Source organism: Mauremys reevesii, linkage group 2, assembly GCF_016161935.1.
Source record: "Mauremys reevesii isolate NIE-2019 linkage group 2, ASM1616193v1, whole genome shotgun sequence".
In the NCBI taxonomy this organism is placed as follows: Eukaryota; Metazoa; Chordata; order Testudines; family Geoemydidae; genus Mauremys; species Mauremys reevesii.
In genome coordinates this window covers 52,336,663-52,350,995 of record NC_052624.1, presented here as the reverse complement: position 1 = coordinate 52,350,995, position 14,333 = coordinate 52,336,663, and the positions used below count along the sequence as shown (strand labels likewise).

The 14,333-nt window shown below is 41.5% G+C and overlaps 1 protein-coding gene across 14 annotated transcripts in view; it reads left to right on the top strand.

Moving 5' to 3' along the window:
* THSD7A (thrombospondin type 1 domain containing 7A) overlaps positions 1 to 14,333 on the top strand; it is a 556,843-nt gene that overhangs the window by 87,977 nt on the left and 454,533 nt on the right. The window lies entirely within an intron of this gene.

Below are 14,333 nucleotides of genomic sequence, written 5' to 3'. Positions count from 1 at the left end.
ATCTTGGGGTATCTGCCCTGTTTCTGACAGTCTGCCCTGAGTCTGCACTCACAGTTGTGAGCCACTCCAGATAGCGTGAGGCATTGCATTTTGTGGTGTTGGGAATCCACAGCCAAATTTCGGGGCTACAGCCCATTTATAAATAAGAATGCCTCTTTTTATTATTATAGAGATGGTAGGTTCTTCTAGGGCTAAGTTTTAAACGAGGCCTTATGCACAACTTTTTATGCATAAGTCATTTATGTTTGCCGTTTTTGGACACTGTCACATTTGCAACCAAATACTGCAATTACAACCACAAAGCATTTGCTATCAGTTTGCACATGCAATTTAAAAGTTTATGCATGTAAATTCCATGTTGTGCAAAAATTACATCCGCAAAGTTGTGCATACACAAATTTAGATTATATTTGGAAAATGTGGCCTATGGCTGATCTTTTTTTTTTTTTTTTTTAACTTGGAAGAGAATATGACTCTTATTCAAATATTTCTATTCCTTCAGCATTTAGCTTACAAAAACTGAATTCTGTATTTAAATAATTCAGACACCCAGGGATATCTTTCTAAAATGAGAGAGAATGATCATTTTCATGGATTCTTACATTTGTTTGACAGTGTGGAGCTGTCTGATGCTTCAAAAAACTCGCAGAATGATTAAATTCATAGTAAGCAACTTTTTTAGTTTTGTTTTTTTCTTTTTTCTTTTCTGTGATCTCTCTCCATTAAAAAGAGGTTACATTACTGAAGTACCTGAGATAACCAACTGAATGGGATAAGACCACAATTCTTTAAACAAACTTGAAATCAGGGTACTAACTACAAAGTTCTAGTATCCTTCATAGCTAACTACAGGACTAAATCGATTGTTTTCAGTTTTCTGTTCCTCATATTGCCTCCTGGGCCTCACATTAATGAAAATCAACTAGTATAGGAGAGGAAACCTATTACACAACATCATCATAATGATAATGAATGAGTAAAAAAAGATAAACATAATATATTATTTATGTGTGATACTTTTAGTCCAGTTCAGATATTATTTAATCATGAGAGTTTAAAAGATATATCAAAGTAGGTTCTGTTCACTGCCAGCTACTCTTGATTGGTTTGGTGACTGGTCAGTGTTTTCTACTGTGTGTGTCTGTGTGTCTGTGTTGGGACTAGATTGCAAGTTGTTCTTTGACTCCTCAACTAATAAACAGTACTTCAGAACAAAAACCAAAGCACAGTTTTCCTCAGAGGGGCGGAATGGAAAAGGAACGACATGTGACATGCTAGTCTTTTTATGTAATGCATTGTTGAAAGAGTCATATATACTTGATCCAGGCAAAGGGAGACTGAGACTGTAGAACTTGGGTTCAATTAAAAGTATATGTAGAGCAGTGTGTCATCTGTGCCAATGACACTGCAACCTAAAATCCTCTAATAGTTTTACTTATCTATTGAACAGAAGAGATGAAAAACTGGAATCCTGTGGAATTTCCCATTTAGGAATTAACAAACTTATTAACAATATTCATTATATAAGCTAAAATAAATAAGATAAAATGTGTGTGTAAAATGTATGTATATACTCTTAGACAATCTGTTAGGAATTATAGCACAAATGGAAATGTTTTGTGGAAATAATAGTATTTTGATGACATATATTTGTTGCTTGGTATTTGAAAATTAATGATAAACACATGCACACACAAACCCCCTAACTTAATATCAAGCAGTGATACTAATGTTGTGCAGAAAAGCAATATATCGATACAATTATGCTCTAAGGTACCTAAAAAATGAGTGTTCTAAGTAGCTCAAGGCATTTTGCACAGATATGTCTAGCACTGTGCAAGTATCATGCCAAATTGATATCACATTTTTGTTGTGAGAGATACTATGGAACTTTTAGTTTTTCCTCTTGAAATCTGTTAAGAGGTTAATGAACAAATTAGAGATCTACGGGCAAAATCTAATGCAGCTATCTCCATATGATTCTCCACGATGACCTGTACATGTTACTTTTGAACAGCCAAGATTCATATAGCATTTTATAACGTGGTTCGTTATCAATTGTTGGTGGGCAGAGTGGCAAAGGATTGAAAGTATGAGCACAGCAATGTTAAGATGGCAAAGAAGAACAAATAAGGGGTGAAATCCTGGTCCCCAGTGAAGTCAATGGAAGTTTTGCCATTGATTTGAGTGGAAGCCAGATTTTGCCCACTTTAAGAATTATATTAAAGTAATTTCAAAGGATGGGTAAGTAAAAATATTGCTGTTAATATGAGTGATTGTTTATCAGTAAATGTAATTTGCAGTTTAACAGTTTTTGTGGTGATCAGTCAGTGGCCACAAGTGACAGTGAGCCAAATTCTGTCGTCATGTATACCTGTGAAGTCCAATTGGCTTCAGTGAGATCAATAGAATGGTATGGGTCAGACTTTGGCCCATTATGTTCTGCTAGGTGAAATTATATCCAATGATTTTTCCTAATGGAAAAGTATATCTTACTTCAAAAGCTGGGAATCATATTTTAGTATATTTAATTAAAGTGAACGTTGATAAAACCACAATCTTCTTTCCATGAGAGATGAATTGTATTTAAAGTCATCTTGTCTACCCAACAAAAAGCCATTCAGTGAGGGAACTGACTTGTAAGAATGTGTTAATTCTGTAGCAACAGCAAGACTAAAACCTCATGCTAATCATTTAATTCTTGAAGGGAGATCCAATAAAGTAAATTAGCTGAGCTGAATGTGGAAGCAATAATTGATATGCACCATAATGAAAATAAATGGCCATGGGGTAAATTTTGGTAAAGCGAAAAACAGTACAATCAGCATGGCTAAACCTTCCCAAGAGAAAATGGAAAGGAAGACCTTTGACTTATATTTACATATTGACAAAAGAGGAAAAATACACTCTAATTCCTTGTATTTTATGCTGCGTTATCTCTGAAGCTCACTTTGAACCTTTGCTCCTTAAATAAGTAGTTTAAGAAACTCAAAGTTGCAAATCTGCTGGTAGTATGTGTTTATGATGTATCATCCAATTCTCAAATTAGTAATGTGGATCTTTACATATACAGGACCCAACATGAAGCACAGCCTTTATTTCTGTGTGTTTAACTTTAAAAGAATCTTTGTAGAACACTTTTTAACTACATACTTATGTAAACTGTTTCCCCATTTTGCATTCATTTCCCTTATGATCATGAGGATTTGTTATGTGCATTCATAGCTTTATACAGCATCTCTACAGGGAAGGCCAAATCTGAAGATGATGTGTAAGGTGTATACGTTGAGTAACTGTCTGTGGAATAGTATCAAAATGTAGGATGAGTGCTACGACTACCCAACCAGATGCCTAATTTGATGACAAATTGTGCAAGATATTGCTGTAGTGATTATCCTGTTTCTCAAGAGGTAATTACAGTGGCAACCTAACATATAATCAGAAATGTATGGCTGGAAGCAACCTCAAGGAGTCAAGTCCAGCCCCCTGCACTGAGGTGGGACTGAGTAAACCTATATGTGAACCTGTTCCTATGCAGGTATCATGAAAAAGATTTTTTAAGACAAATGTATTAAAAGCAAATGAAATTGTGACAGTAGTATGGGTTGTCCCAGACTAGTTAGGTAGCACAGTTATCACTGGGTAAAATGGTTGTGGACTGAACAACTACATCGGAACTTGGGGTCATAGTCACCAAAGTAACACAAGTAAAACTGAAATATGAAGGGAGTACCTCAATATTAGTGGCTTTACTTCAGATGAGACATTAAACCCAAATCCCTTCCAGGTATCTGGCAACCATGGAAGTGGAAGTTTAAGGAAGCTAAAGTAAGGTAATACTCTGAAAAGCAATTGATTCTGAAAACATGAAATTGTAGAGTTCCAAGTTTTGTCTCAATAATTTCCATTTCAAATGTGTTTAGTGTACAGGAATAAGATGGATTTTCTAACTACCCACTGGAAACTTGAAGTTTTGCTCTGTTCTTTCTGGCTCTATCATCCTAACCAGTAATACAGATTTTGCAACTGGAATTCTAGTTTAAAGTTATGGTATATGGTATGCATGCTGGAAAATTATACGGTATGCATGCTGAATAGGTATGACTCAAAAACAAACCAAACAAAAAACACAAGTAGATCTGTTAAGTCAGAAGGTACCTTTTTTACATAGTCACTTTTCATAACATAATTGTATTTCCACAAAACAAATAAGGGATAACTTGTGTCTTGGCCAGCTTTTCTTTGCTGGTTTGCTTTCCAAAGAGGTATGTGGATGTGGTATGTTTCTGAATGTGTAATGGATAATCTATTAGTCAATCATAACTCATTATTTGGCAAACAATGTTGATTAGCTTTGAGTAGAAAGACACTATCCAAAATTCAGAATCTGTGGTCCTGCAATGGAAATGTCCAAAGTTACAGATATACTCAAAAGAAAGCATTGTCTGGTCCTTAGAGCACTGGCCTACCAATTGGGTGATCTGAGCTGCATTTCAGCTTTACTGTGTGACTTTGGGGCAGTCACATAAACTTGGGCTATATTGTATGCTGGCCTTCACCCCATGACATATACCTGAAATGAACGCAGTTCCATGAGGTGTCAATCTGAATTTGGCCCTATGTGCCCATATTACCTTGGAAAGGGTGAGGGGAGGCACAGTTTAGATATGTTTCTAAGTCACTTTGAGATTCTTTGGTGGAAGACTAGAAAAGTGAAAAACAATTCAGACCCTGTAACACTTCTCATGTCATCCTTGTCTTGTGAGCTAAACTCCTGGCTTCCCTTTGAGTTACTGTATGATGTTTTTGGGCTCACCCAGACTGGTTGTCACCTCCAGCCCTGTAACTTTGTGCCATGGTGCTGTGTAATTGTGATTCAGATCCCTGACCCCAGTAGCCTGCCCACAAGCATAAGGTCTCAACCTGGCTCTTACCAGCCCAGTTACTCCTTGCAAGGTGACATCTACAGCCATTCGAGTCCCAAGGCTCCACAAATCCATTATCCTCACATTCTTAATTACCAGACACTCAGACTGTTCCCTTCTGGTTCCTTCTGGTTCATCACCCCTGAAAGCATGAAACCAACCCCCCAGTTACCAGCTCATTTTGACATACACAGTCCTAGTAGTTGGCAAACCAGAGACCTGCTTTGGGTAAAAATACACACAAAAACCCACAGATTCAAAGATGAAATAATAAAGGAAAGCAATATGTACAAGTTACACAGAAAATAGATACACAGGTGTAAACTCAGGCTTTACATTTCTATATTAGACAAAATCCCTTTTCTAATACAAGTTACCTAATGCCTTGGAACAGTTTCCTAATGTACCCCCTAGCTATCAGCGTGATCCAGCATTTAGAATCCGTCCCTCAATTTCTGGATCCCTATCACTTCAAAATTCCTTCCATTTTAAAAGTCTTTGCCGTTTTTTTTCTTCAGTCCCACTATAGATATACAAAGTAGGGAAGTTGCCAGTTGTCTCAGTGTCTTTCCATTCACCCTCTAATGGCCCATCATTGTCATTTTTTCTGGGTTGTACAATAAATCGTTCCTTGAGTTTGGTTTTGTGCAAATAGCTGGTTTGGGAGGTACCTCTCCCAGTGAGATTGCTCACTGCCCTGCTGTGAGATTGAGCCCAAGTTTATGATCACAGTTCTCTATATACATATATTCATAATCATAGCCTGTATATGAAGTTCATTGTGATTATTAAGTTTAGAGCACCACAAGCACTCGTAACCTCACTCAATATATCTTACAATAACATGGTATACAATCAGTTGATTTAACTGCTCTTTTTGTTTTTTGTTTTTGAGGGAACGGGGTTAAACTTTGGGGTGTCTTGTGTGTCACACATTGGTTTGATTCTCTTTTGGGGCAGGAAAAGTAGTGCTCAGTGCCTACTCCTCTGTGTCACAGTTTGAGTGCATGCGTAGGACTCCTTCTGGTTCCCCTAACCTTGTAGTGATCACAGACAGGAGAGAATCTCTCATGCTCTTGCACACCCAGTAGTTACTGGCTCTTTGCCAGGGAAATATGTAAGATGGTAGGCCAAGGACAGGAAGTCCTTTCAAACTGGGACAGAAGTCTAGTGCCTGTTAACCGGCCAGGCTGCCAGCACAGGACTCCAAAACAGGAACACTTTTTTTTTTCTTTTATACTGCTGTCACTCACCATAGTATCTGAGAGCCTTCCCTGTGAAATCCAGAGCAATAGAAAATTCTTTACTGGGCTTCAGGAGTCTTCTGGCTCTTCTCTGTTTTGGGGGTAAAAGCTCTACTTGGACCCATAGACTTTAAGGTCAGAAGGGACCACTGTGATCATCTACTCTGAGCTGCAGATGCTGGACACAGAACTGCACCCACACACTCATGTGCAGTGGGTGAACCCAGGCCCGCTGACAGCGGAGGGGCAAAGGGGACAATTTCCCAAGGGCCCGGGTGATTTAAAAGTGCCCGGGGACCCCCAGCAGTGCAGCGGGGCTAAGGCTTCCTGCTGCCCTCTCTCCACACAGCTCCCAGAAGGGGCTGGCATATCCTTGCGGCCCCTGGGGAGGGGATCTCCATGCGTTGCCCCTGCTCCAAGTGCCAATTATGCAACTCTCATTGGCTGGGAACTCTGGGCAATGGGAGCTATGGGGATGGTGCCTGCGGGCAGTGGCACACGGAGAACCCCTGGGCCCCTTGCCTAGAAGCCCCTACCAGAGGGGTGGGACAGTCACTTTCGGGAGCTGTCCGAGGTAAGCGCTGACCCCCTGACCCTCCTTCTGCATTCCAATCCCTGCCCCAGGCTAGAGACTGCACCCAAACTCCCTCCCAGAGCCTGCACCCCACACCTGTCCTGGACCCAAACTCCCTCACAGAGCCTACTCCCTGCAACCTCTCATGCACCCAAACTCCCTCCCAGAGCCTGCCTCCCATACCCCTTCCTGCACCACAATCCCCTGCCCCAGCCTGGTGAAAGTGCGTGAGGGTGGGGGAGAGCGAGCGACGGAGGTAGGGGGGATGGAGTGAGCAGAGGTGGGACGGGGTGTGGTGTCAGGGAAGGGGTGGGGCAGGAGACGGGGCAAGGGTCTTTGGGTTTGCCTGAGTAGACAGTTGGGGCAGGCATGTGGAAGCCCTGGCCGTGCCAGAAGAGCGTGCCCACCAGCGCAGCTGGCAGCTCACTGGGCACCAGCAGTACAGCTGTCGATTCACTGGGCATCAGCCAGCGTAGGGGGCCCATTGACTGTTCTGCGCTGGGGCCTGGAATTGCTGTCAGTCGGCTTGGTTGAACCCCCTCTTTTGGGGAGTCTAGCCTGCCAGCCCCACCCCTTCTGCCTGAGGCCCCACCTCCCTGTATGCCAGAGCTCTGCGACACAACCCCCACCCACTACAGGAGGAGCCCCAAGACAACCCTCCCATTTCTGGAGGAATCCTGGCTGGGCCCCCTCCAGCTGGGCCAGTTGGCTCCAGTGCCTGCTCGAATCGCCGGACCTCCCAGTGCTGGACTGGGCCACTGGCCTATCTTTCCCCCATCCGCCCAGGCCATTCCGAGTGCCACACCTAGCTGCTGGTGGGCCCAAGCTATAGGCTGCTGGCTGGAGCTGAGTCCCTGCCAGCTTCAGGGTAAAGGGGGAGCGAGGGCCCACCATGGGGCACATGGGCGGGGCCACAACCTGGGTCAGAGGAGGCTTAGCCAGCCCTGGTCTTTAATACCTGCTGCCCATGCACTAATTTCAAGCCTAAACTTGTTCTTGTGTTCACATTGGCATGTAACTTAAGTAACTCCCTCACTAGTATTTATTCCTCTGATGTATTTATAGAGAGCAATCATATCTTCCCTCAGCCTTCTTTTGGTTATGCTAAACAGGCCAAGCTCTTTGAGTCTCCTGTCATAAGGTAGGTTTTCCGTTGCTCGGATCATCCTAATAGCCCTTCTCTGCACCTGTTCCAGTTTGAATTCATCCTTCTTAAACACAAGATACAAGAACTGCCCACAGTATTCCAGATGAGGTCTCACCAGTGCCTTGTATAATGGCACTAATGCTTCTCTGTCTCTACTTGAAATACCTCACCTGCTGCATCCTAGGACTGCATTAGGCATTTTCATATCTGCATCACATTGGCGGCTTATAGTCATCCTGTGATCAGCCATTACACCAAGGTCTTTTTCCTCCTCTGTTGCTTCCAACTGATAGATTCCCAGTTTATAGCAAAAATTATTGTTGTTAGTCCCTTGGGCAAGGATGGTTGATTGAATGGTTTTTGTTTATTGCATTGGGGTTTTCTGCTGGTGTTTGGGTATGTGGATATTGGTGTTGTGAATGTTGGAGCTGGGCAGGAAAGGGTTTTCTCTTCTCGGGATGTCTTGATTTCAATTTTTTCTCATCCTGAATTAAGGACAAAATCCAAAAACTCAAAAATTTTGCCAGAAATGAGAATCCTGGTATATTTTATTTCAGAAACATTGAAACAGTGTTTCTGAAATGAAATATGTTGACCCAGGATGCCCTGCTGCTCATCTGCAAGGTAGCTGGGGCCCTGGAAGCCCTGGCAGCTGCTGATTGAAATAGACATGCTTGTCAGTTTCACTACTGGCCTCCAGACCCTCATTGTCAAGTTAACCTTGCCAATGAACTTTTAGCAGACCCCAAATGGAACTGTTTCATTGAAATGGTTAGTCTGAGTTAGCGTGAGTCTGTCTACCAATCCTGGGAATCATACTTCCCACCTGCAGTGTAGACACACCCTCACTGTCAGCCAGCCTCTCCCAGAGCTCTTTTAATTCTGTGAGCCAGGAGCCCATCTTTTATCAAGTTCAAACATCTTTGCTCCCTGTGTCCCCCAAGACTCTCCCCTCCTAGTCCTGTCACTTCCTCACATCTGAGCAGAACCAGTTTATGCGTCTTCCTAGGGCTGTCTGTCTTCAATCCTGGTGTTGTCACCAGACTGGCTGGAGGTAAAGCATCAAAGGAATTCACACATTTTGTCTTTGAAATATGATTGGGCTTATCCAGAGGTGAAAGTAAGCCGGTCCAGTACAGCGTACCAGCAAGAGCCAGTACACCGCCGACCGTACTGGCAGGGGGTAGCTTCCCCAGGCTGGTGATCTAAAGGGCCTGGCATCGGCTGGAGCCCCAGGCCCTTTAAATCGCTGCCAGAGCCCTGGGGATTTAAAGGCCTCGCCTCTTCTGGTTGAGGCCCTGCCCCACTGCTCAGGACTCCAGTGTACCGATAAGTCCTTTAACTTTCTTTCACCCCTGGGCTTATCTAAAGTCACTGTCTGTGCTTGAGTTGGGCAATTTTTTTTTTCAGGGAATATTCTGTTAAAACACACAGTTTCAGGTTGAACTCAGAGAATCGTTTCAATCAGAGGAAAATGAGGATAAATTCCAAAATAATCAATGTTTCATTTTACCATTTTTGAAATAAAATGTTTTGACTTTTCATTTCAAAATGATGTTTCATTTAGAAATTTTAGCTAGATTTAACTAAATAAAAAAAAAGTGAAACACAGGAAAGCAAAATTATATCTTTAGTTTCAGGCCACACAAAACTTTTAGTTCCACCTGAAACAAAAAGGGCCTGTGGTAGTTTTTGTTTTGTTTCAGTGAAAAACATCTGCACATAGACTTTGAGTGTTGTCCACGTTGTGCTTTCTGCTTGACTCTTAGTTTATTTATTGAACAGATTTTACGATGCCGTTTCAGCTCACTGGCATCTTTTTATTAGCTGTTTCCATTGATACAACATTTTTTTGTTTACTGTTTCTCCAAATGAGCAGGTGACTCAGACCCAGTGGTTGTAGACTTCAGTCTGTAGTTGCTCTTTTTAACCACTGTATTCTTGGATTAGGATCCCATCCTCTTTATATACTGTATGGAATATTTATGAACCACTCTCATGGTCCAAATAACCATGTTTACTGAACACAGACTAGCTACATATAGACCGTGGGGTTCTGGTGGCTTTTGAAATCTAGAAAACAGTAAATGGTACTTAATGGTTCACAAACTATTAAAAGTATCCTACTAATTTCTATACCACTATTCTTTTTCCAGTGTGGTTGGTCAAACATACTTTTCAGTGGTTCTTATGTAGATGTTTTTGTTCATATTTTTTAGATACCTTGTTATAATATAGGGGATCATAAAATATATTTTAAAAATTATTTAAATTAAAATTATTTTCTAGAACATTTCAATTTATTTTGAGACAAAGTTATACTTATGGAGTTTGCCCAGGATAACATTCTTGTTCTGGACCCTCCAAAATGGAGTTCAGGTTTGTTTATTTTAGTGGAATTAAGTCTAACTGCTTGCTTCCAGTATGGAAAGGAATGAAAAAAAAAAACCCCAACGCTACAGTCTCTTCAAACTACAGGCAAACAGGTTGTTTCTGCTTATTTGAATGATTTATTAGCATTTTGGCATTCATCTAAACCCTGTATATACAGTTACATTGAACAGCAATTGCTGTTCTTAATTAGATATTCATTGCACAAGTAGCCTCCAGAGTCAAAATTCAGTGGCAAAAAAATGGAATACCTGCATACTTATTTGGTAATGAATGAGGCCCATAATGTACACTGTACACTAAACTGAATACTAAACAGTGGGGATATTTTGTTAGTAAGAATGATGCTGAATCAGTTTTGTTAAATGTGAGGTAGCTGACATTTTTATGGTTAGTACATATTCCATATAACAATTCAGACTGCTTTGGGACCCAGTAGAAGTAGATTACTTTTCATTAAACCATTGTTTGTAATGAAACAATTGTCAATTTTTTTCCAGCATATTTCCCCCAAGGTTAGACATGTATAATAATTTCATTGTAATCCTTGAGTGGTACAATGAGATACTGACACTTATTCTCCCAACCAGACTCACATTGAATAGGGCTGGCTGAAAAACTGGAAATGGTTTTGTGAATGTTCTGAAATTCTGAAACTGTTTCCATTCATAGGGTTCAAACTGACCCCTTTTCCATGCTATATGTTTACAAATAAATGAATAAATAACTCAATTTTTATCTAACTCAAAAATCACTGTTTTTATATAGTATGAAGTGCATTTTTCACTGAAAATGGATTTTGATTAACAAAATTTTCTGAAACAAATTGAACAACTTTGAAAAGGACTTTGCTGATATTATAGATGTTAGCAATTTTTTATCAATGTGTTGTGAAAATTTCATTTTCAAGGAAGCCTTTATTGATTGAAAAATGGTGGTTTGCTTCTCTGGAATTTTTAATGAAAAATTTTCAGCCAGCTCTACCTTGAATTAACTTGGATGCTCCTGCTATCTCGTAATATCAGGTCTGTGATGATCAAGAGGGAGAATACACCTATGTATTTGACTGTAGAGAGAACAGTTTCTGAAGGGTGAGAGGTTGATAAAGGACAGGTGAAGGAATGTGAGAAGGTTTAGGGAGGGTTGATTAGAGGGAAGAGATACTGAACAGAGGAAGTGAGATGACTTCAGAGGGCGGTGAATGATAAAATGGGAAGAGTTGAGTGTGGGAGGAGAACTTGTTGATTGCTAGCAATTGTATTTTTGAAGTAGCCAGCAAGATCTTGTGCAGAGAGAGGATATTGGATATTAAGAAGCATAAATGTTGGTTAGAAAAAAGTGCAATTGATCAGAATGGTGTGGCACAGTGGATGGAGAAAAGAACAAATCTCTTGTGGAGAGAGCCTGGGAGGGAGTAGAACTTTCTCTACTTGAGTTCAGTGGCATGAGAAACAGAGCAGAGGCAAGGACAAGGCCATTGACTGGGGATCTGAGAGTCAACAGGCAGGCAGTACAGAGTGGGCAGTCTTGTGTTTCTGAAACAGTGTTTCTGAAATGAAATAATACTGGTCAATGTAAGGAAATCTGAAATGGCAGGGAACGTGACTTCCATGGTGGATTAGAAAGCATACAATTGAATGGGAGGTAGTGGATGCTACTTTGTACAACTGAACTCTTTGGGCTAGATTGATATTAAGGGATAGCATATAGTTGCACTGACCTGAAGCAGAACAGGGACTGAATGCTAACGCAGGAATCCCCACTTCAGTCCTTGCTCCCCCTTTGCTCCATTGGGAAAGTAAATTACACCAGCCCTTTTTCTGGCGTTTTAAAGCCCATCAGCACTATGCTAACTGGCAAGCTGGGGAGTGGCGCCAAGGCCCCGTACCTGCCTGCTAACCGATCCTGGCTCAGGAAGGGGAGATCTGTTTGCAATCCTGGGTGGCTGCTCTTCCCCTGGTGCAGTATGGATAGCCCTCACTGGGGAATAAGGCAGTTCCTCATCCCTCTTCACTCCACTGCCTGGGTGTAGAGGCTGGTTTATTGTTGAGTTCTTGCTTTAGTAAACTGGTTCTGTTGCTGAGAAGTTTGTAAAGCACTGGCCTAAGTTATGGAAAGTAGAGTATTTGTGGAAGAAAGCAGACCCAGGGATCTAAAATTTTAGATCAATTTAAAAACCTATTACTAGACTTTTTTTTTCTCCAGAAGTCTATGACCTCAACACATTTTCTTTACGATCTGTAGAGATTAGTGTTCTTACAGTCCTGTTTTTGAAATTTCTAACTAATTATTGATGCTTTCTAATATGCATTTAATCAAAATTCTATACATAATGATTTCTGAAAGGGTTTGAATAGTAATTTTAGTAAATGATAACCAAGAATAAGAAATGAGAGGACGAGTGCATACAAAGAGTATAATGATGGAAAGGAGAAAATTTGAAAGCCAGGTAATATAAATACACATAAGTACTTTGCAGAATAATAATGTGATCATCTGGTAGAATTTTGAGTAACCTGACGGGACTGAAAAAGCTTAGATTAAAATGCTTGTCAATCAGTTGGGTTTTTTTTACACTGAAAACATGTTTTGTGAGCCATTTCCCTAGAGGTAGGCTAAGTGGGGGGTGCAGGAAATAAATATGTAATATATTTTCATCATAATGACCTACTACTAACTTTTTTCTGTAGATGTGGCACGTGAAAAATGTGCGACTGAAAAAGGCTAGCAGGTTTTCAGTACAATGATGCATGAAGATCATAGAATCATAGAATATCAAGGTTGAAAGGGACCTCAGGAGGTCATCTAGTCCAACCCCCTGCTCAAAGCAGGACCAATCCCCAGCTAAATCATCCCAGCCAGGGCTTTGTCAAGCCTGACCTTAAAAACCTCTAAGGAAGGAGATTTCACCACCTCCCTAGGTAACCCATTCCAGTGCTTCACCACTCTCTGAGTGAAAAAGTTTTTCCTAATATTCAACTTAAACCTCCCCCACTGCAACTTGAGACCATTACTCCTTGTTCTGTCATCTGCTACCACTGAGAACAGTCTAGATCCATCCTCTTTGGAACCCCCTTTCAGATAGTTGAAAGCAGCTATCAAATCCCCCCTCATTCTTCTCTTCTGCCGACTAAACAATCCCATGTGCTCCAGCCCCCTAATAATTTTTGTTGCCCTCCACTGGACTCTTTCCAATTTTTCCACATCCTTCTTGTAGTGTGGGGCCCAAAACTGGACACAGTACTCCAGATGAGGCCTCACCAATGTCGAATAGAGGGGAATGATCACATCCCTCAATCTGCTGGCAATGCTCCTACTAATGCAGCCCAATATGCCGTTAGCCTTCTTGGCAACAAGGGTGCACTGTTGACTCATATCCAGCTTCTCATCCATTGTAACCCCTCGGTCCTTTTCTGCAGAACTGCTGCCTAGCCATTCGGTCCCTAGTCTGTAGCAGTGCATGAAATTCTTCCATCCTAAGTGCAGGACTCTGCACTTGTCCTTGTTGAACCTCATCAGATTTCTTTTGGCCCAATCCTCTCATTTGTCTAGGTCTCTCTGTTTCCTATCCCTACCCTCCAGCATATCTACCACTCCCCTAGTTCAGTGTCATCTTGCTGAGGGTGCAGTCCACACCATCCACTAGATCAGTGGTTCTCAAAGAGAAATCCCTCGGTGGGCCGGTTTGTTTACCTGCCGTGTCCATAGGTTTGGCTGATTGCGACTCCTGCTGGCTGCAGTTCACCGCTCTAGGCCAATGGGAGCTGCAGAAAGCGGCGCAGGCCAAGGGATGTGCTGGCCCCTGTGGATGTGGCAGGTAAACAAACCATCCCGGCCTGCCAGGGGCTTTCCCTGAACAAGCGGCAGACCGGCTTTGAGAACCACTGCACTAGATCATTAATGAAGATATAGAACAAAACCAGCTGCAAGACCAACCCTTGGGGTACTCTGCTTGATACAGGCTTCCAACTAGACATGGAGCCATTGATCACTACCAGTTAGGCCCGATGATCTAGCCAGCTTTCTGTCCACCTTATAGTTTATTCATCCAT